Source organism: Hemitrygon akajei, unplaced genomic scaffold, assembly GCF_048418815.1.
Source record: "Hemitrygon akajei unplaced genomic scaffold, sHemAka1.3 Scf000108, whole genome shotgun sequence".
Taxonomy (NCBI): domain Eukaryota; kingdom Metazoa; phylum Chordata; class Chondrichthyes; order Myliobatiformes; family Dasyatidae; genus Hemitrygon; species Hemitrygon akajei.
The window spans coordinates 68465-89770 of NW_027331994.1; the positions used below are offsets into that span (position 1 = coordinate 68465).

General features: G+C 44.4%; 1 protein-coding gene across 1 annotated transcript in view; it reads right to left on the reverse strand.

The window, feature by feature from the left end:
* Nucleotides 1-8843, reverse strand: part of LOC140723301 (NACHT, LRR and PYD domains-containing protein 3-like) — a 39150-nt gene extending 30307 nt beyond the window's left edge. Inside the window, exon 1 of the mRNA XM_073037903.1 lies at nucleotides 8729-8843. The gene's annotated coding sequence lies outside the window, so the exon portion shown is untranslated. The remainder of the gene's footprint in view (nucleotides 1-8728) is intronic.
* Nucleotides 8844-21306: the final 12463 nt, after the last annotated feature.

Below are 21306 nucleotides of genomic sequence, written 5' to 3' on the forward strand. Positions count from 1 at the left end.
ATAAGGTGGACTTTAACCTCACAATATAACTTGTTATGACCTTGCACCATTTGTCTACCTGCCCTGCTGTTTCTGTGAAACAATAATGCATTGCTACTCTCTGTTATTGTTTATCTGATATCAGCTCAATGTACTGTTCTGTTCTGTTGTTCTGTATGGACGGTATACTCAACAGGATTTTCATTGCACCTCGTTACATGAGAATAATAAGAAGATTCCCCATTTTAATTGTGTGATAATGGACAAACTGGGCCAAAATTATTTTAAAAGGGTGCAAAGAGACTTGGGAAGGCTTGTGTAGTTTTCCTGCAGCTTAATGTACAGGATACGTCGGTGATGAGGAGGGCAAATGCGATCTTTGGACTCATTTCTAGAGGACTGTAATATAAAAGAAAGGATGTACTGTTGAGAATTTATAAAGTCCTGATGAGGCAACACTTAGAGCATTCTTAGCACCTTTGGGCCCCTAACATAAGAAAGGATGCATTAACAATGGAGAGGATTAAAAGGCGGTTCAGGAAAATGATTCCAAGTTTGCTCCCAAAGAGCGTGTTCCAGTGATGTACTATTCTATGTTCTATCTCCACTCGACCATACGATATAGGAGCAGAATTAGGGCCATTTGGCTCATTGAGTTTACTCCACAATTTCATCATGACTGATCCAAGTTTCCTCTCATTCCCAGTCTCCTGCCTTTTCACCATATCCATTCATGCTCTGACCAATCAGGAATCTATCAACCTCTCTCTTAAATATTCACAAAGATTTGGCCACCACAGCTGCCTGTGGCAAAAGCTAAACTTCCACAGATTCAACATTCTATGGCAAAATAAATTCCTGCTCACCCCATTCTAATAGGGCACCCCTCTATTCTGAGGTACGGTCAGCTGCTTGTAGACTAGCCCATCAGAGGAACCATCATCTCCATAGCAACTCTATCAAAGTTATTTTCACCATTCGTTAGGTTTCAATAAGGTCACCCCTCATGCTTTTGAATTCTAGTGAATACTGGCCCAGAGGCATCAAACGCGGGTCATATGACATATGAATCACTTCCGTGAACAACCTTTGAATCCTATATAATTACAACACATTCCTTTCGAAGTTAAGAGGCCCAAACCTGCTCAAAACGCTCCCAGTGCGGCCTCAGCGGTGCTTTATGAAGTTTCAACATTACATCCCTGCTTTTATATTCTATTCTTCTTGAGATGAATGCTAACATCGCATTTGACTTCCCCACCACAGACTTAACCTGCAAATTAAACTTTAGGGAATCCTGCACAAGGATTCCCAAGTCCCTTTGCACCTCAGTTTTCTTTTCTATCTAGAAAATATTTAACACTTTAATTACGTTACCAAAGTGCATGACCATACACTTCTCGACACTGTATTCCATTTCATTGCCCAGTTTCCTAATTATTCTTTGTCCTTCTGTAACCTTTCTAAATCCTCAAAACCACATGCTCCTCCAACTATCTTCATACCACCTGCAATCATTGCAACAAAGTCATCATTTCAATTGTCAAAATCATTAACATATGACGGAAGATCATCGGTCCAAAAGCAGACTCCTGTGGAGTATCACGAGTCACTGGGAGTGGTTTCCAATCAAACACTGCGTTATCCATTTCAGAATCTGTCTGGTAACGCCATGATCTCGCAGCTTGTTAAGCAACATGTGTTCTGAGAATCCAATACACAGCATCAACAGATTCTCCTTTGTCTATCATGCTTATTATTTCTTCAAAGAACTCCCCATTAGATTTATCAGGCAAGACTACGGCCTATTTTCTGACGGATCTCAAAGTACCCTGAGACCACATCCTTAATAATCAACTTCTATATCGTCCTAAATACTGAGGTCAAACAAACTGACATATGGACTCCCTTCTGCCCCATTCCTTTCTTGAGGAGTGAAGTGACATTTGCAATTTTTAAGTCTTCCGGAACCATTACAGAAGCTAGTGATTCTTGAAAGAACATTATTAATGTCTCACGATCCATTCAGCCACCACTTTTAGAACTCTGGGGTACACACCATCTAGTCCAGGTGACATATCTAACTTCAGACCTTTCAGTTTCCCAAGAAATCTCTCTCTCTAAATATGCTAACTTCACACACTTCATGCCCCCTGACACCAGGAGCTTCCAATACAGTCCTAGTGTCTTCCTCTATGAAGACTGGTGTAAAATGTATCTTCAGTTCGGCCGCCATTGCTGCCCCCCCCCCCTTTACTACCACTCCTGTGTCCTTTTCCAGCGTTCTGATATCCAGTCGAGCCTCTCTTTTACACTTCATAAATCTGAAGAAACGTTTAGTAACATCTTTAATATTGGTTCGTTATCTTTGTTATTTCACCTTTACCTTCCCAATGACTTTTTGTTTGTTTTTACAACCTCACCAGTCCTCCATCTTCCCACAAATTGCTGCTCTGCTGCCATCCCTGCGAGTGATTCTGGCCAATTCCCCTCTCCTGCCTCGGTAATTCCCTGTACACCACTGCAATGATAGTACTTCTGCAATATCGATGCGCCTGTCTTTAGCTTCTCCCTCTGGAGTTTCTATTTGACTCGCACTAGCTGACCGCAGGGAACAGTGAGAGGGACTTTCCAAACACGGATTGAACACTAAACACCGGATCGTGTTTACTGGCAAACATGGAGCAGCCCATTAATTCACAGCCTCTCACTGTGAGGGAAGGAAGGGTAACTCATTTTCTTCACTGATTCCAAAGGACCTCCAGAAGAAAACATCTGAGCACAGAACATAACTACTAACTCATCACTTTATGTGCCCGAGCAGCTTGATCGACGGGTCCATTATATATAGGTCAAAACCTCTGTGATAGCCCAGGACCCAACCTCACGGGGTCCTAATCCATGCCAAAACATTCGCACATCTTCCCGACGTCTCACACAAGACAGTGTAATTAAATTGCCCCGCAACCCATGTCAATCTGACCGAAACTTTTGCTTCATTGCGGAAGGAGGAACGGTCAGTCCCATCTGTTGAAGCAATAAGCTCGGGCGAAGCCCAAACACTGCAAATACTATATTCCTTGTCTCCCCATCCTAGCCTTATAACCCATGGCCCAGGATTCTTTACTGCCCAGTAACGTGCTGCAGTGTCTCAGCTATTCCCAGTTCAAATATAACACTCCTGAACCAACCCATGACGGAATAGTAACATAGAGGAAGCTTTGTCTGGACGGGGATCGGTGTTGAATTCCGGGTCTTGTGTCACAACGCGGACGCGGATATATTTCAACTAATCTAAACTGAGCATACTTGGTGATTATTTTATCGTTGAGTGAGACCTAGACCAGGTTAGTTAGTTAGCCTTATTTCCTGTAGTGGAACAGGAACAATCTGTTTAAATATTAAATAGTTATTATAGTCCTGGAAGCTGAGTAGAGTAGATTTTTCTTTTCTTTTAATGCACAAATGTTGACTGGTTGCAAGATGCAATCCCAACATTCATTGCTCATCTCTTCATTGCAATACAGGCGTCATATATTCCATACAGTAAATGCTCAAAGCATCCTGGAATCCACACCGGTTCCTGAGGTCACTGTGCCTCCACAGTAATTACAGTTGGATAAAATCTTCCCTCCTTGAAGTTCTGGTGTCCTGTTACCCCGGTGACTGAGGAAGAGGCTCACCAGAAGCAAAGCAAAAAGGAAGTAACTGTCTCAACCTCACATGTTTTGAGTTTGCTTATGAACAGAATGAATACTGAACACTCAGAAATGTTGAAATGCTCAAACTAAAATACCAGTATCAAGTAAATCTGCTGTCAGTTCCTTCTCCACAACACTTGCAGCAGTGCTGAAGCTGGTCATTAAATACGGTCAGTCTGCTTCAAAAGTCGGTTATCTGTTATTTACAAAATACATTACACAATACATTGTGGTGATAGTCATGAAATTTCCTTCTTTGCTTAGTTAAGCGATTAAAAGTTTTCAATCAAATTTTTGTAGCTTCGAATAACGTAAAAGTACAGTTGACAATACAGGCAAGTTTCTGACCCTACTAATGGATAGAATGATGGAGGAGAAGGTTTGTAGATACATCGCAGTGATTTGTGAGGTTGTGCTATCTGTTCCAAGACATCTCTCCTGATGAAAACATCTTTATCCGTCCACTAGATGCAGACGTCAGTATTTGCCACGTTTCAGTGAGTTTCCCCGTCCCAGCGTGCCCCCATCAGCCATTTGAGAACAGGCCCAGGGACAGCGAATGCTCCAAATACATAAGGCTTCTCATTCCAGGAATCGTTATTATAAACAATTACTGTGGTAAGCACATTTCCACGAATAACAAACTCTTTGGTGGCAGTATATTTATTTAAGAAAACCCGTTGTTTCCTTACTGGCCCGTTAACTGGTTATACGAACTTCTGAAGATCAGCGTGCTCATGTACGCATGGAGCCGAAAGAAATAGGGGAGATCTTCAATGATTTATCTGGGTGTGCATGTACTTGAGAGACAGATATAGAGACATAGAAATGAGGAAACGTTCGTCAGGTCATGGGTTATGTCCAGTTTACGAAACATGTGCTTGCTCGCTTGAAGTGAGTATAGATGGATAAATCGCCAGGCCTGACAACATATTCCCTGGAAACATTTGGGACGCTAGTGTTGAAACTGCGCGAACGCTGGCAGAGACATACAAAACGGTCATAGTTATAGGTGATGTGCCAGCCGACCAGAGGAGAACTAAATATTCTCATTTTTGTGGGAAAGGTTTGATAATAGAACATAGAACAATACTGCACAGTACAGGTCATTCAGCCCACAATGTTGTGCCGACCTTTAAGCCCTGCCCCCATAATACCCTCCACCTTAAATTCCTTCATATACCTGTCTAGTCGTCTCGTAAATTTCAATAGTGTATCTGCCTCCACCACTGACTCAGTCGGTGCATTCCACGCACCAACCACTCTCTGAGTAAAAAACCTCCTAATATTCTCGTTGAAGTGTCCTCGCCTTACCTTAAAGCCACAGCCTCTTGTATTGAGCAGTGGTGTCCTGGGGAAGAGGCGCTGGTTATCCACTCTATCTATTCCTCTTAAAATCTCTATCATGTCTCCTCTCATCCTACTTCTCTCCAGAGAGTAAATACCTAGATCCCTTAATCTCTGATAATAATGCATACTCTCTAAACCAGGCAGCATCCTGTAAAATCTCCTCTGTACCCTTTCCAATGCTTCCACATCCTTCCTATAGTGAGGCGACCACAACTGGACACAGTACTCTAAGTGTGGCCTAACCAGAGCTTTATAGAGCTGCATCATTACTCCGCAACTCTTAAACTCTATCCCTCGACCTATGAAAGCTAACACCCCATAAGCTTTCTTAACTACCCTATCTAGCTGTGAGGCAACTTTCAAGGATTTGTGGACATGTACCCACAGATCTCCCTGCTCCTCCACACTCCCAAGTATCCTGCCCTTTACTTTGTACTCTGCCTTGGAGTTTGTCCTTCCAAAATGAACCACCTCACACTTCTCCGGGTTGAACTCCGTCTGCCACTTCTCAGCCCAGTTCTGCATCCTAACAATGTCTCTCTGCAGTCTTCGACAATCCTCAAAACTATCCACAACACCACCAGATTTTATGTTGTCTGTAAACTTGCCAAATCACCCTTTAACTCCTACATCCAGGTCGTTAATAAAAATCACGAAAATTAGAGGTCCCAGAACCGATTCTTGCGGGACACCAGAAGTCACAACCCTCCATTCCGAATGTACTTACTCCACCACGGCACTCTGCTTTCTGCAGGGAAGCCAATTCTGAATCCAACCGGCCAACCTTCCCTGGATCACCTCCCTTTTGACTTTCTGTATGAGCCTACCTTGTGGTACCTTGTCAAATGCCTTACTAAAGTCCATGTAGATCGCATCCACTACACTACCCTCATCTATATGCCTGATTATCTCCTGAAAAAAAACTCTATCAGGCTTGTTAGACACGATCCTTCACAGAGACATGCTGACTGTCCCTGATCAGATCATGATACTCTAAATGCCGATAGCTGCTATCTCTAAGAATCTTTTCCAATAGCTTTCCCACCACAGACGTAAGGCTCACTGGTCTATAATTACCCGGACTATCCCTACTACCTTTTTTGAAGAAGGGGACAACATTCGCCTCCCTCCAATCCTCCGCTACTATTCCCGTGGACAACGAGGACAGAAAGATCCTCAGCAATCTCTTCCTTCGCTTCGTGGAGCAACCTGGGGAATATTCCGTGAGACCCCGGGGACTTATCCGTCCTAATGTATTTTAACAACTCCAACACCTCCTCTCCCTTAATATCAACATGTTCCAGATCTTGAACCTCACTCATATTGTCCTCACCGTCTTCACATTCCCTCTCATTGGTGAATACTGAAGAGAAGTATTCATTGAGGACCTTGCTCATTTCCACAGCCTCCAGGCACATTTCCCACCTTTATCTCTAATCTGTCCTACCTTCCCTCCTGTCATCCTTTTGCTCTTCTCATAGTTGAAGAATGCCTTGGGGTTTTCCTTTACCCTACTCGCCAAGGCTTTCTCATATCCCCTTCTTGTTCTCCTCAGCCCCTTCTTCAGCTCCTTTCTTACTACCCTATATTCAGTAGAACCATCTGATCCTTGCTTACTGAACCTCATGTATGCTGCCTTCTTCCACCTGACTAGATTTTCCACCTCACTTGTCACCCATAGTTCCTTCACCCTACCATTCTTTACCTTCCTCACTGGGACAAATTTATCCCTAACATCCTACAAGAGATCCCTAAACATCGACCACATGTCGATAGTACATTTCCCTGCAAAAACATCATCCCAATTCACACCCGCAAGTTCTAGCCTTATAGCCTCACAATTTGCCCTTCCCCAATTAAAAAAAAAATCCTGTCCTCTCTGATTCTGTCCTTTTCCATGATAATGCTAAAGGCCAGGGAGCGGTTGTCGCTGTCCGCAGATTCTCACCCACTGAGTTATCTGTGATTGACCCGGTTCGTACCTAATACTAGATCCAGTATGGCATTCCCCCTAGTCGGCCTGTCAACATACTGTGACAGGAATCCGTCCTGGACACACTTAGCAAACTCTGCCCCATCCAAACCATTGAACTAATCAAGTGCCAATCAGTATTAGGGAAGTTAAAGTCACCCATTATTTTAACACCTTTCCAAAATCTGCCCCCCAATCTGCTCCTCAGTATCTTTGCTGCTACCAGGGGGCCTATAGAATACTCGAAATAGAGTGACTGCTCCCTTCCTGTTCCTGACCCACCCATGCTGACTCAGAAGAGGATCCTGCTACATTACCCAGCCTTTCTCTAGCTCTAATAATATCCCTGACCTGTAATGCTACCGTCCTGCCCTTTTTCCGCCCTCTCTATCCCTTTTAAAACACTGAAATCCAGAAATATTGAGAATCCATTCCTGCCCTGGTGCCAGCCGGGTCTCCGTAATAATTCATGTATCCAAGCTCTCAGTTCATCACCTTTGTTGCTGATACTTTTTGCATTGAAGTACACTCACTTAAGCCCTTCTACCTTTACACCCTTTATTCTGCTTCTCTTTCCTCAAAATGTTTTTAAATGTTAGATCTGGCTTTACTACGTGAACTATGCTTGCAGTTCTCGCATGACCTTTATCCTTCTACACCTCACTATCTGCCCTAATACTCTGGCTCCCCTCCCCCTGCAAATCTAGTTCAAACCTCCGGAACAGCCCTAGCCAACCTTCCTGCAAGGATATTAGTCCCCTTCCAGTTCAGTTGCAACCTGTCTCGTCTGAACAGGTCCCACCTTCCCTGGAACGAGGCCCAATTGTCCAGAAACATGAAGCCGTCCCTCCTACACCAGCTCCTTAGCCACATATTTAGCTTCATTATCTCCTTATTTCTAGCCTCACTAGCACGTGGCACTGGTAGAAATCCTGAGATTACAACCCTGGAGGTCCTGTTCTTCAACTTTGCACCTTACTCCCTAAACTCTCCTTGCAGGACCTCCTCCTTCTTCCCATCCATGTTATTGCTTAGTCCATTTTTGATCTTTACAGTGAGAGAGAGAGAGAGAGAGAGAGAGAGAGAGAGAGAGAGAGAGAGAGAGAGAGAGAGAGAGAGAGAGAGAGAGAGAGAGAGAGAGAGAGAGAGAGAGAGAGAGAGAGAGAGAGAGAGAGAGAGAGAGAGAGAGAGCTCATGCAGAGAAAACAGAAAACACAACGATGGCCACCCTGAACGAGAGGCCGTGAGAAATCTGGATCTCACTGCCTTGTCTGAACGGGTGAAAGATGGATCTACTCAGACAGATGGAGCAGTGTCCCGAAGGTGCGATTACTCGGTTTAACCTTCTTTGTCTGCAAGGACACAACAGGTGGAAGGGTCGCTTCCCGCGCCCTGGAATGATGTAAAACAATTGTAGACACCGACTATCGATCCAGGTGAAGTTTGGACCCGATGCGGGACTGGGTGACGAAGGTAAAGTTTGCGGGATAAACCTCAATGGATGAGTGCAGCCTCGGTATCACCACCCCATCACGCTCCCAGGACCAGGGCAAGAGGGGCTGAGCGGCGGCTCATCTCATTCGGTATGTAGTGAAGGTCCCACAACACAGACCGACCCCGGCAGGTTCTGTCCAGCAAGCGCAGAGAGGCCGCCAGATCGGGGAAGTTAACTGGGTGCATTACCTTACATCAGACGTCCACACTCGGGACCAGCCTCAGTACTCACCGATGAGAACTTGTTTTCACGCCGGGATAGTGAACTCTCCCCCGGATTCCCGATTCTGGCGGTGATGGTCGTCCCCTAATCCGGATCCTACAGACGATCCGCCGCCGCCGCCGACCCGCTTCAAAACAGAACTGAAGGGAAGTCAGGACTGTAATTTATGTCATCAGAGCTGGGGGCGGAGCCTCGAAAACAAGGCAGATCTGCGGTAAAATGGGAGCAGGAAAAGGACTCACGTGACTTACACATTCATGTACGTCCATGAAATTGTGCAAAATTTTGCAATTTCCGCCGTCAGCTGAGATTCTAACAACAAAACTTTCTTAAGAATATGCGAATATATCACAGGTCTTGTAGCTATGTTTAGATCGTGACGAGATTTGAAGGATTATTCTAAAGTGGACTGTTCCTTTAAACTAGAGAGAGAGGGAGCGAACAGCTTGTGTACTAATTCAGCAGCAGGGAGACAGAAAGTCTGTGAGTTGCCTTGGAAACTGAGAGGCAGAGCTATATGACGGACAGCTCGTGTTCAGCACTTGGAGATATATATAAGGTCAGTTGACGTTTTAATCAGACACACACCAGAGACACACAAGACACACCACAGCAGACACACACCAGAGACACACAAGACACACCACAGGAGACACACGACTCCTGAGGCAAGGAGGACACTGGTGAGCTTTGTGTGCCCACGACAAGGGTGGGGTTTTTTCTCACAGTGAGGACAGAGGGGTGACCGGTGCGGAGATATCGGTGTGTTTAACCCTGGTCTGGGGTTGATAACTCCACCACAGAAGACGGCATCCCCTTTTCTGTGGTCACAAGTTGGTGACTTTTAAATAACTTTCGGGAACAGGAGGACGACGTGGAGGATCGGCATCGGCATTGGAAGACAAACCAACACTCTAACTCTCTCTCTCCAACTCTACTCAAACCAAATTCCAGAACTGAACTGATTACTTACCATCCCACCGTGAGACTGTATCACCCAATCACCTGAGCTGGGGAAGCTTATTTACTCACCTATATATGTGCATAAACTCTGCTAAACTGTTTACTTTATCTCGTTTTATATTACTTTACTCACGTAGTTACTAATAAAATAGAGTTTATAACGGCAGACACAGACTCCGTGTGTGCCCATTTCTGCTGGCTCTTTAACCCGTTACGAGGTACTTAACAGGCGTCCAAACCCAAAGGCAGTATTCCAAGTTCGGGCTCACCGACCTCTTCAATACCTGCTGCCTCCCGTCTGAGGTGTCTGACTTTGTCTGACTCGGTGGAAAAGGAATGCCGTCTTTTTCAGCCGGATGGACTTGGTTCAGCGAATAAAGGGTTAACCTAGGTGCCAGTGGAAATTGAGGATTCTCAGTTATTTGTGTTACACGGTGTTCTAAAAGTTGGTGATGAGTTGAAAGTTGGTGATGTGAATCTTATTGGAAATATGGAGAAAGGTGCTGTTTCTGGATTTTTGAATAAAGAACTTGGGAGGTTTGGACTGGTTTCGCGACCTTTGTCCCTGCTTGCAGGGCAATGGCCTGTAAATTATGTGAATCTCTGTTGAATTTTGTTTTCGCAATAGGAAGTAAACACATTCAAGGTTGTGGAGTTGTTTTTCACGATTGTAATGCGGAGAGAAAGGATTGTTTTGGTTTTGAGAGACCACCTGACTGGGTTGCTATAGAGACGAGTAAAGCTGAAAGTCGAAAGAACAGAATGGATGGGTTGTTTGGGAATTTTCATAATGTAAACGTGGTCTTCGCAAGCTTAGTAATGGTACTGGGTTTGGTAAATATTAGGTTGGCACCTATCCAGGGTGAAGTTTATTCAGCAGTACAGCTAACAAGCAAGCTTGTGTCTGACGACACACGCACAGATACTGATGTGAACCTCACATGCGCAGTGACCCGAAGCATGTCTAAAAATCAGCTGCTGCTTTAAAGGAGATAGCTCTCACAGAAGTGTAGGTTCAGAGAGAGAGGAGTCAGTAGAATATTATCTTAAGGATGGGGTGTCACTGAGGAAGTGGAGATCCCCTACTGTGCCTGCAAGTGAGGATTGTGACATTGAACATCAAGTTGTGGTCCCGAAAGTTTACAGGGCTGAGATTTTAAACATGGCTCATAGTATGTCTTTAGGTGGACACTTTGGAGTGAGGAAGACAGTAAACAGCATTAGGAAGGAATTCTACTGGCCTAATTTAAGGAAGCATGTTGTGAACTTTTGCAGGACTTGCCATACCTGTCAGGGTGCAGGAAAACCTAATCAGGTGATCCCAGCGTCACCACTTAGACCAATAACTGCTTTTGGTGAACCTTTTTCTGGGATCATAGTGGATTGTGTTGACCCATTGCCAAGGACTGCAGCTGGTTATGAGGATTTGTTAACCATCATGTGTGCGATGTCTAGGTTCCATGAAGCGGTGCCTCTCGGGAACATCAAGGCCAAGACTGTGGTAAAATCACTTATCAAATTTTTTCACACTGATATGTCTACCTAAAGAAATCCAATCTGAAGTAACGTTACTTCAAAAACATTCCGGGGGTTGGTTAAAGAATTGAGAGATAAGCACATTGTGTCACCATCGACCCTACTCAGACAGCAATGGTCAGATCAGAATGTGTGTAGGTGCGTGCTGAGTTATGTTTAGGAATTCAGAGACAGACTTAACAAGGCTTGTGACTTTGTGAAGCAGAATTTACAACACTCCCAGATAAACATGAAACAGGACTATGACAGAAGACCGAGGGAGCAGAGATATCGTTCTGGAGAAAGGGTCCTGATCATGTTCCCTCTCCTTACCAACCCCCTGCTAGCGAGATTTAGTGAACCATGTGAAATAATTAAGAAAATTGATTCTTTAAATTATGTTATTAGAACTCCTGACCAATGAAAGGCTACGCAGATCGTCCACGTAAATATCATCAAGGGTTATCATGACCCAGACCCTGCACCAGTGAGTACCGTTATAACAACGGAGGAGATTGTGGTGTCTGGTACTGGGATACCAGAGCTCCGCGTAGTTTCCACAAGACTCAGAACTTCTGATGTTTTGAAAAATCTTGATGGAAAGACTCAGCATTTGCAGTCAAAGCAACGTAAACAACTGAAGAGTTTAATTACCAAGTATAAAGATTTATTCCCTGACATTCCAAGGCCCTGTACGGCTGTGGTGCATGACGTAATTGTAGATGAAGTTAATCCGATTAAGCAGCACCCTTACAGAATGAACCAAGACAAAAATAAAATGGTTAAACAAGGAATTGAATATATGTTAACAGCCGGCATAATTATGCCATCCACTTCAGACTGGGCGTTACCGTGCGTGATTGTCCCTACGTCGGATGGGAGTATGAGATTCTGTACTGATTACAGGAAAGTTAATGCAGTAACTAAGGCAGATGCTTATCCCATTCCAAGAGCGGATGACTGTATTGACAGAGTGGGGAAGGCTAAATACCTTACGAAGATTGACCAGTTGAAATGTTACTGGTGTGTTCCATTAACTGAAAGGGCGAAAGAAATATCTGTATTTGTGACACCATCTGGATTGTATGAGTACAATGTTTTACCGTGTGGGATGAAAATTGCTCCAGGGATGATGCAAAGGATGATGAATTCAGTGATTCAGGATTTAAAGAATACAGTGATTTATATTGATGACTTGGCTGTATGGAATAACACCTGGGAGGAGCATATCTCAGCAGTAGAGAAACTGTTTGAAAGGCTGTCAAAGGGAAATCGCACTGTAAACCTCGCTGAAAGTGAATTTGGCCGCGCCACTGTCACGTATCTTGGATATGTAATAGGCCAGGGCCAGCTGACACCTATGCAGGCCAAGGTTCAGACTATTCCTGAGGTTCCCGTTCCGACAGGCAGGAAAGCGTTATGAAGGATTTTAGGAATGGTTGGGTATTACCGTAAGTTTTGTAAGAACTTCGCAGACATTGCTCTCCCTCTAACGAAACTCCTAGGGAAGAGTGAAAGATTTGTGTGGAATGACCTCTGCCAAGAGGCATTTGACCTCCTGAAAACCATTCTGTGTTGTCACCCTGTACTGAAAGCACCTGATTTCACTAAACCATTTCCAATGGCGGTAGACGCTCTTGGTGAAGCTGCTGGGGCGGTATTGTTGCAAAAGTGCAGGTCGGTGGGACTAGGTGAGAGTCAGTGTTCGGCACGGTCTAGAAGGGCCGCGATGGCCTGTTTCCGTGCTGTAGTTGTTATATGGTTAAAGCATGATGATGAAATTGAACATCCCGTAGTTCATTTCTCAAAGAAATTTAATGTGCATCAGGAAAATTACTCCACTGTTGAAAAAGAGTTGCTAGCGCTCATGTTAGCATTGCAATGCTTCGATGTCTACATATGTCCTGCGCGGAAACCACATGTGGTTTACACGGACCATAATTCATTCGTGTTTCTGTGTAAAATGAAGGATAAGAATAGAAGGTTGCTTAACTGGAGTCTGATCTTGTAAGAGTATGACATGTAAGTAAAACACGTGAAAGGCACTGACAGTGATACAGCAGATTGTTTGACTAGATGCGAAGTTAAAGTTTGTAATGCTTTGCTGTTACCTAATAATTACACATGTATTGCTTTAAGCTGCATAATCGATAGTTAAGACGCAAATTTTGCTGTTTCATCAAAATTCTTCCTGACAGAAGAGAGGTGTGACGAGACCTGAAGGATTATTCTAAAGTGGACTTTTCCTTTAAACGAGAGAGAGAGAGAGAGAGAGAGAGAGAGAGAGAGAGAGAGAGAGAGAGAGAGAGAGAGAGAGAACAGTTTGTGCGCTATTTCAGCAGCAGGGAGAAAGTCTATGAGTTGCCTTGGACAACGAAAGGCGGAGTTATGTGATGGAGAGCTGGTGTTCAGCACTTGGAGATATATGCCAGGTCAGTCGACTTTTTACTCAGACACACGGGACACACAGGAGACACACGACGCCAGAGGAAAGAAGGACACTGGTGAGCTTTGAGGGCCCACGACGAGGGTGGGGCTTTTGCTCACAGTGTGGACAGAGGAGTGACCGGTGGAACGCTATCGGTGTGTTAAACCCTGGCCGGGGTTGATAGCGTTACGGTGGAAATGGTCGCCTTTCTGTGGCCACAAGATGTTGACTTTAAATAAGTTTCGAAATAAAGGAGGACGGCGTGGAGAACTGGCATTGGCATTGAAGGACAAACCAACACTAATCCCAGAGACCTGTGCCAGTACCAAAATAATGCCACCATCTCGCTATCTCCCCAGCCTCGTGTCACCCCAAACTAACCCCAATGCCCCGTTCAGTCCCAGCTTATTCTCCACAGTCCTGAGTCAGTCCTCAAACCAACCCGCTGCCCTGCTCTCTCCCCACACCCGCGTGTCAGTCCCCAATCGCATCCCCTTACCGCGATCTCTCCCCCGAACCTATGTCAGTCCCCGAATTAATCACACTGCCCAGCTCTGTCCCCGCACCCGCCTGTCAGTCCCCAAACAAATCCCGTTACCACGATCTCTCCCTACGAACCTATGTCAGTCCCCGAACTGACGACACTGTCCTGCTATCTCTCCACAGGACCGAAATTTCCAAATTAATGAATTAGCTAAATGGAATTACGATGGTTTAGGCTGGAATCTCAGAGCTAAAACTGGGAATGGATGTACCCTGGAAAATGCACAACAGAAATGAGGAGGTACTTTAGGCAGCACATACATACGGTTCTGGGTAGGTGAATCCACTATGTTTGACAGAGATGTTCATCTAGTTAAGAGAAAGAATTAAACTAACCAGGTTTAGAAAGCTAGGATCGGACACGGCTGTAGAGTTGCAAGGCAGCCAGGGACGAACTGAAGAATGGAATGAGGAGAACTTGAAACCTCTACAGAAGGCCTACAGCGGGATTAATGAAAATCCCGCGACATTCTAGATGTGTGCGAAGAAGTGGATGAGTAGAGTGAGAGTAGGACCGGTCTGGGATAATGATGAAAGATACGACTGGAGTTGGTGGAGGTGGGACAGGTCCTTAATGAGGACTTCACTTCAATTTTCACCAGTGAGAGATCCTGGCGTTTGTGAGGAACCGTCAAACGGGCTTACGTGCGACAACTGGACGAGGTTAGAAAAGAGGATGCACAGGAACGATTGAAAAACATTCGGATAGATAAGTCCTCTTGTGAAGTTGCGAGAAACCCCAGGTTACTGTGGGAAGCGGAGGAAGAGATTGCTGCGCCCTTGGCGATTACCTTTGCGTTATCACTGCCGCACATGCACTATCAGGGGATTGGAGATGGAAATATTATCTCTTTGCTCGGGAAAGGGAGTAAAGATACCATTGTATATCATAGCCCAGTGCATCCTACTTCAGTGACGGGCAAATTATTGGAGAACATTCCAAGAAACCTAATTTGCAAGGTTTGGGAGAACTTGATTTCGGAGAATCAGAATGGCTTTGGGAGAGGCAGGTCATAGCTCACTGCCTGGTTCAATTCGGTGAGGATGTAACAAAACACATTGGTAAAGGTAGAAAACTTTATCTGGTATAAATAGATCTTAATAAGGCATTTGAAACGGTTAAACATGGTAGGACCGTTCATAGCGTCAGAAGGCTTGTTATCCAGGGAGAGTTGGCTGGTGGATTCAGGACTGACGCCCACAGAAGGCAGACTGTAGTTGTAGATCAAGCGTTTTCTCCCTGGATGTCGGTAACCAGTGGTGTCCTGCACGGATCAGTTTCAGACCCCCGGCTTTTGGGTTTTTATGAATGATTTTAGAAGGTTGTCACCGATTTCAACAGGACAGTGACAGGACGCAGAGCAGCCCTGAGAAATTACAGATGGAGCTCAATCCGAATGTTACGAGGTGTTTCTCTTTGGGAGAATACATTTGAAGGCAGAGGTACTACTTGCTCGAATCCACCGACGGCCGCACATTAGTGCGAGTTCCACAATGGAAACAGAGTGGTGAGACTCTCTCCAATAAGCCGAGGGTGGCTCACCGGTACGAGAACCACAATCGGCACGGAGCGGTGCACTGCAGGAGCAGAAGGAAGTGTGATTGACAGGCGAGCTTGAACACATCCGCTGTTCTGTACATACTCATAGTGACGATTGTTTTATGAAAACAGTTGAGTGAACTCGGCCTTTTATCCTAGGAGCGACGGAGGATGAGATGTGAGCTGATTCAGGTGTATAAGGTAATGAGAGGCATTGATCGTGTGGATAACCATATATAACCATATAACAATCACAGCACGGAAACAGGCCATTCCGGCGCTCCTAGCCCGTGCCGAACTCTTAATCTCACCTAGTCCCACCTACCCGCACTCAGCCCATAACCCTCCACTCCTTTCCTGTCCATATACCTATCCAATTTTACCTTAAATGACACAACTGAACTGGCCTCTACTACTTCTACAGGAAGCTCATTCCACACAGCTATCACTCTCTGAGTAAAGAAATACCCCCTCGTGTTTCCCTGAAACTTTTGCCCCCTAACTCTCAAATCATGTCCTCTCGTTTGAATCTCCCCTACTCTCAATGGAAACAGCCTATTCACGTCAACTCTATCTATCCCTCTCAACATTTTAAATACCTCGATCAAATCCCCCCTCAACCTTCTACGCTCCAATGAATAGAGACCTAACTTGTTCAACCTTTCTCTGTAACTTAAGTGCTGAAACCCAGGTAACATCCTAGTAAATCGTCTCTGCACTCTCTCTAATTTAATGATATTTTTCCTATAATTCGGTGACCAGAACTGTACACAATATTCCAAATTTGGCCTTACCAATGCCTTGTACAATTTTAACATTACATCCCAACTTCTGTACTCAATGCTCTGATTTATAAAGGCCAGCGTTCCAAAAGCCTTCTTCACCACCCTATCTACATGAGACTCCACCTTCAGGGAACTATGCACAGTTATTCCTAGATCTCTCTGTTCCACTGCATTCCTCAATGCCCTACCATTTACCCTGTATGTTCTATTTGGATTATTCCTGCCAAAATGTAGAACCTCACACTTCTCAGCATTAAACTCCATCTGCTAACGTTCAGCCCATTCTTATAACCGGCATAAATCTCCCTGCAAGCTTTGAAAACCCACCTCATTATCCACAACACCTCCTACCTTAGTATCATCAACATACTTACTAATCCAATTTACCACCCCATCATCCAGATCATTTATGTATATTACAAACAACATTGGGTCCAAAACAGATCCCTGAGGCACCCCGCTAGTCACCGGCCTCCATCCCGATAAACAATTATCCATCACTACTCTCTGGCATCTCCCATCTAGCCACTGTTGAATCCATTTTATTACTCCAGCATTAATACCTAACGACTGAACCTTCTTAACTAACCTTCCATGTGGAACTTTGTCAAAGGCCTTGCTGAAGTCCATATAGACTACATCCACTGCCTTACCCTCGTCAACATTCCTCGTAACTACTTCAAAAAATTCAATAAGTTTTGTCAAACATGACCTTCCACGCACAAATCCATGCTGGCTACTCCTAATCAGATCCTGTCTATCCAGATAATTATAAATACTATCTCTAAGAATACTTTCCATTAATTTACCCACCACTGATGTCAAACTGACAGGTCTATAATTGCCAGGCTTACTTCTAGAACCCTTTTTAAACAATGGAACCACATGAGCAATACGCCAATCCTCCGGCACAATCCCCGTTTCTAATGACATCTGAAAGATCTCCGTCAGAGCTCCTGCTATCTCTACACAAACTTCCCTCAAGGTCCTGGGGAATATCCGGTCAGGACCTGGAGATTTATCCACTTTTAAATTTCTTAAAAGCGCCAGTACTTCCACCTCTTTAATTGTCATAGGTTCCATAACTTCCTTACTTGTTACCCACACCTTACACCATTCAATATCCTTCTCCTTAATGAATACCGAAGAGAAGAAATCGTTCAAAATCTCTCCCATCTCCCTCGGCTCCACACATAGCTGACCACCCTGATTCTCTAAGGGACCAATTTTATCCCTCACTATCCTCTTGCTTTTAATATAACTGTAGAAGCCTTTCGGATTTACTTCCACCTTATTTGCCAAACCAAACTCGTAACTTCTTTTAGCTTTTCTAATCTCTTTCTTAAGTTTCCTTTTACATTCTTTATATTCCTCGAGCAATTCCTTTACTCCATGCTGCCTATATCTATTGTAGACATCCCTCTTTTTTCGAACCAAGTTTCAAGGCTTTTTCCCAGGGCTGAAATGGCTGACGCAAGAGGACACAGGTTTAAGGTGCTTGGGTGTATGTACAGAGATGTCAGGGGTATGTGTTTTTACGCAGAGAGTGGCGAGTGCGTGGAATGGGCTGCCAACAACGGTGGTGGAGGCGGATACGATAGGGTCTTTTAAGATACTTTTGCATAGGTACATCGAGCTTTGAAAAATGGAGAGCTATGGGTAAACCTAGTAATTTCTAAGGTAGGGACATGTTCGGCACAACGTTGTGGGCCGAAGAGCCTATATTGTGTTGTAGGTTTTCTATGTTTGTATGAAAGACAATATACCGGAAAGCAGATCAGGAGAAAAACAGACAACTTCGTGGCAATTAATATCCTGAAAACCTGCGGAATGTTCACAGATTTTACCTGTTACTTTTGTTCAAACATAGAATGGATGACAAAATACTGGTAGAATTGTAGCTGGTTTGAGCATATCTTTAAAGTTAAATAGAATGCATCGCACGTCACGGGTATGTGGTGGTCAGGTCATTCACTGGCAGAGGTCAGGTTCCTGCCAAACCGCCCATGTGTGCGCTGGAAAACATTGTTCTTCAAACTGTCCTCAGCCCTCGCTAATTTCCCAGGACACGTTCCCTTTTTGATCACAGGCCTCTGGAATATCGCTGTCGATCTTTTGAATTATTTGGAGGAATAGAAGTGCAGTGTTATTGTAATACATGTCAGCTGGCATTGTCAATTCCATCACTCACACCGCCCGGAATGACGGAATGAACGAAAGAAAAGAATGAACGGATGTTCCCCTTTAATAAAGAAGTGTTCTCCAGTTCACCCGCCAGAACAAACTCCTTCCCTCAATTTCAGAAGCGAATGTGCACGGTCAAATATTACAAAATAAATCGACTTCAATATGCATGCCGACTTTAAAAGTAACACAGATACAAAAAACGTCCTATTTAAATAGCTGAAGCCATGTATCATGGAAATTAACATGGAAAATTCACATCATATTTTGTTTTAAAGTAAATAGATTGCAATATCCCTTGAGGAGTAAAATTAATGACACAGGGACATTGAGTAAAAATAGTTTAACGTTATTATTTTTGCAGTTGGTTTACACTAATGTCCCTGACGTGATCGCCACGCTAATTGCCTCAGTGGAATTGCTCTCTCCTCAATAAAAGTCTGCTAAACCGATCACCAGTCCATCTGAGCAGCTGAAACGCTCCGTACAACTGAACGCTGCTTCTGACGGAATATGGGATATGCGGCGATTTACTACATCGCGGCCATTTTCTATCCCACACTTGTAGCGGTTGGTGTCCCCGGTAAGATGCCGGAGCTGGTTACTTTATGTATGGTGCCGTCGTTACTCTGCTGCGGTATCCGCACTGTTACTGAGCACAGTTTCTACCGTCGTCTGAAACGTGTTTCCGGAATGGAGGATTCAGGCATCTAATGGTTTTATTTCCATTTTCCGTACTTCGATCGAAGTGTTTTCTTCTTCTGTCAATTATGTTGGTGCCGACATTGCCACAGTTTCATAATTTAACCATCCTAGGCTTTCTTAAGTGATGCTGGTCTCTGCTTTTCTAGGTCCGAGTCTCTATCAGTGCAGACTCTTCGACCATATAACAACGTGGGAGTTTATTTAAATGAAGGTCCAGTATATTTCCAACATGTAAGACTGTTCTTCCGTGAGTCAGTAAAGGAGCACTCGTGCTTTATATCTCCATGATGCCACGTTGTCACCGCTACAAACAATCCCTTCAGCTATTTCGCCTCTAATAATGGAAATGGTGTTGTTTACAGGAGCGATCGACTGCTCACCGGTACGTGAGTCGTGGAACTCGGATGCCTCGCTCGAAACTGTGGGAATGTCGCCAATCCACTGACACTCACATCCGTCACTGTCCTCCAGCCGGAGTGCAGCGACCGAGACCGCACACACTGGATTCCCGCTTTCCACTTCCAAACAGACCATAACCTGCATAGCATCGGTAGAATGGGGGCATTCAGGGAGCTGATCAAATTTCTATTTTGTTTCCAAATTTCTTGCAGTTAATTTAACGGCGATTGTGATCCTTTCTCGAGGAAAATGCGGACTCTCCAAATGCATCACCCGTTACCTGGTTGGAATGGCAGCAGCGGATCTAATGGTGGTTATCGTTGTTGCTTTAGTGGAACAAACCAACAATATCCACATGTATTCCAGAACCCTGCTCATCACTCCTGTATGCGCACTGACACTTGTATTTCGGGTTGTAACGAGGGACTGTTCTGTCTGGTTCACGGTCAGTTTTACCTTCGATCGCTTCATCGCAATATGTTGCCGAAAGCTGCGGGAGAGATACTGCACGACAGAACAGCAACGCTGGTGATCGTGACCGTTGTTATAGTGAGCTGCGGGAAATGTGCCCCCTTTTACTTTGCCATTGAACCTTACGTCATCATTGATAACATGCCCTGGCGTTGCGCCCTTACATATAAGTACGCTACTTCACCCGTGTGGAGAGGATACGCATTACTGGACCGTATTTTAACGCCATTGATACCAATAGGCTTAATCCTGGTGTTTAACGGGTTAACCGTAAGGCATATCGTTGTGGCAAATAGAGTCCGCAGAAGGCTTCGGCACAGCAGCGACAATCAGAAAGATGCCGAGGTGGAAAAACGCAGAAAATCGATGATTTTGTTGTTTTCTATATCAGTTAATTTCATATTATTTTCGATGCCCTCTGTAGCCTATTCTCTGAAATGGCAAGCGCAAAACTATTATTACCAGGACAGATATTTGAGTTCCCCGGTATACATCCTACAGCAATTTGGGTTCATGTTTCAAATGCTCAGCATGTGCACCAATACTTGTATCTATACACTAACACAGAGGAAATTCAGAGAGGAGCTGAGGAATGGAATGAAGTATGTGTTTACTTTAAATGGCCATCTGTGTAGATAATGCCCGTGTCTACTGACGATTCAGCGGAGTTTTCAAATAAAGCCGTTTTATAGTGAACAGGCTTGGCAAATATGTCATTAATTCAAACAATCTTATGCCTGGGGTTCCGGAAAATGCAGAATTGGCGGAGTATTGCTGACTTCATACAGTTCAGGTAGGTAGCAATACAAACGTTCAATGCTACTGGCGTGATTGTTATACTTGTTGAAGTATTTTCCAAACTATCACAGACACTCGACTGTCACAAGGGCAGGGATGGCTTCAGGAATTTCCGGGGTTTAGATGTTTCAAAATGGGCAGGTTCGGGTAACAAAGTGGAAAGTGAGTGCGATGGGAAACCAGGGATAGTATCGCAGCTGCAGATACGGACGGCAGCAGTGAGACAAACAGAGGTATGTGATCAGCTCACTTGGAC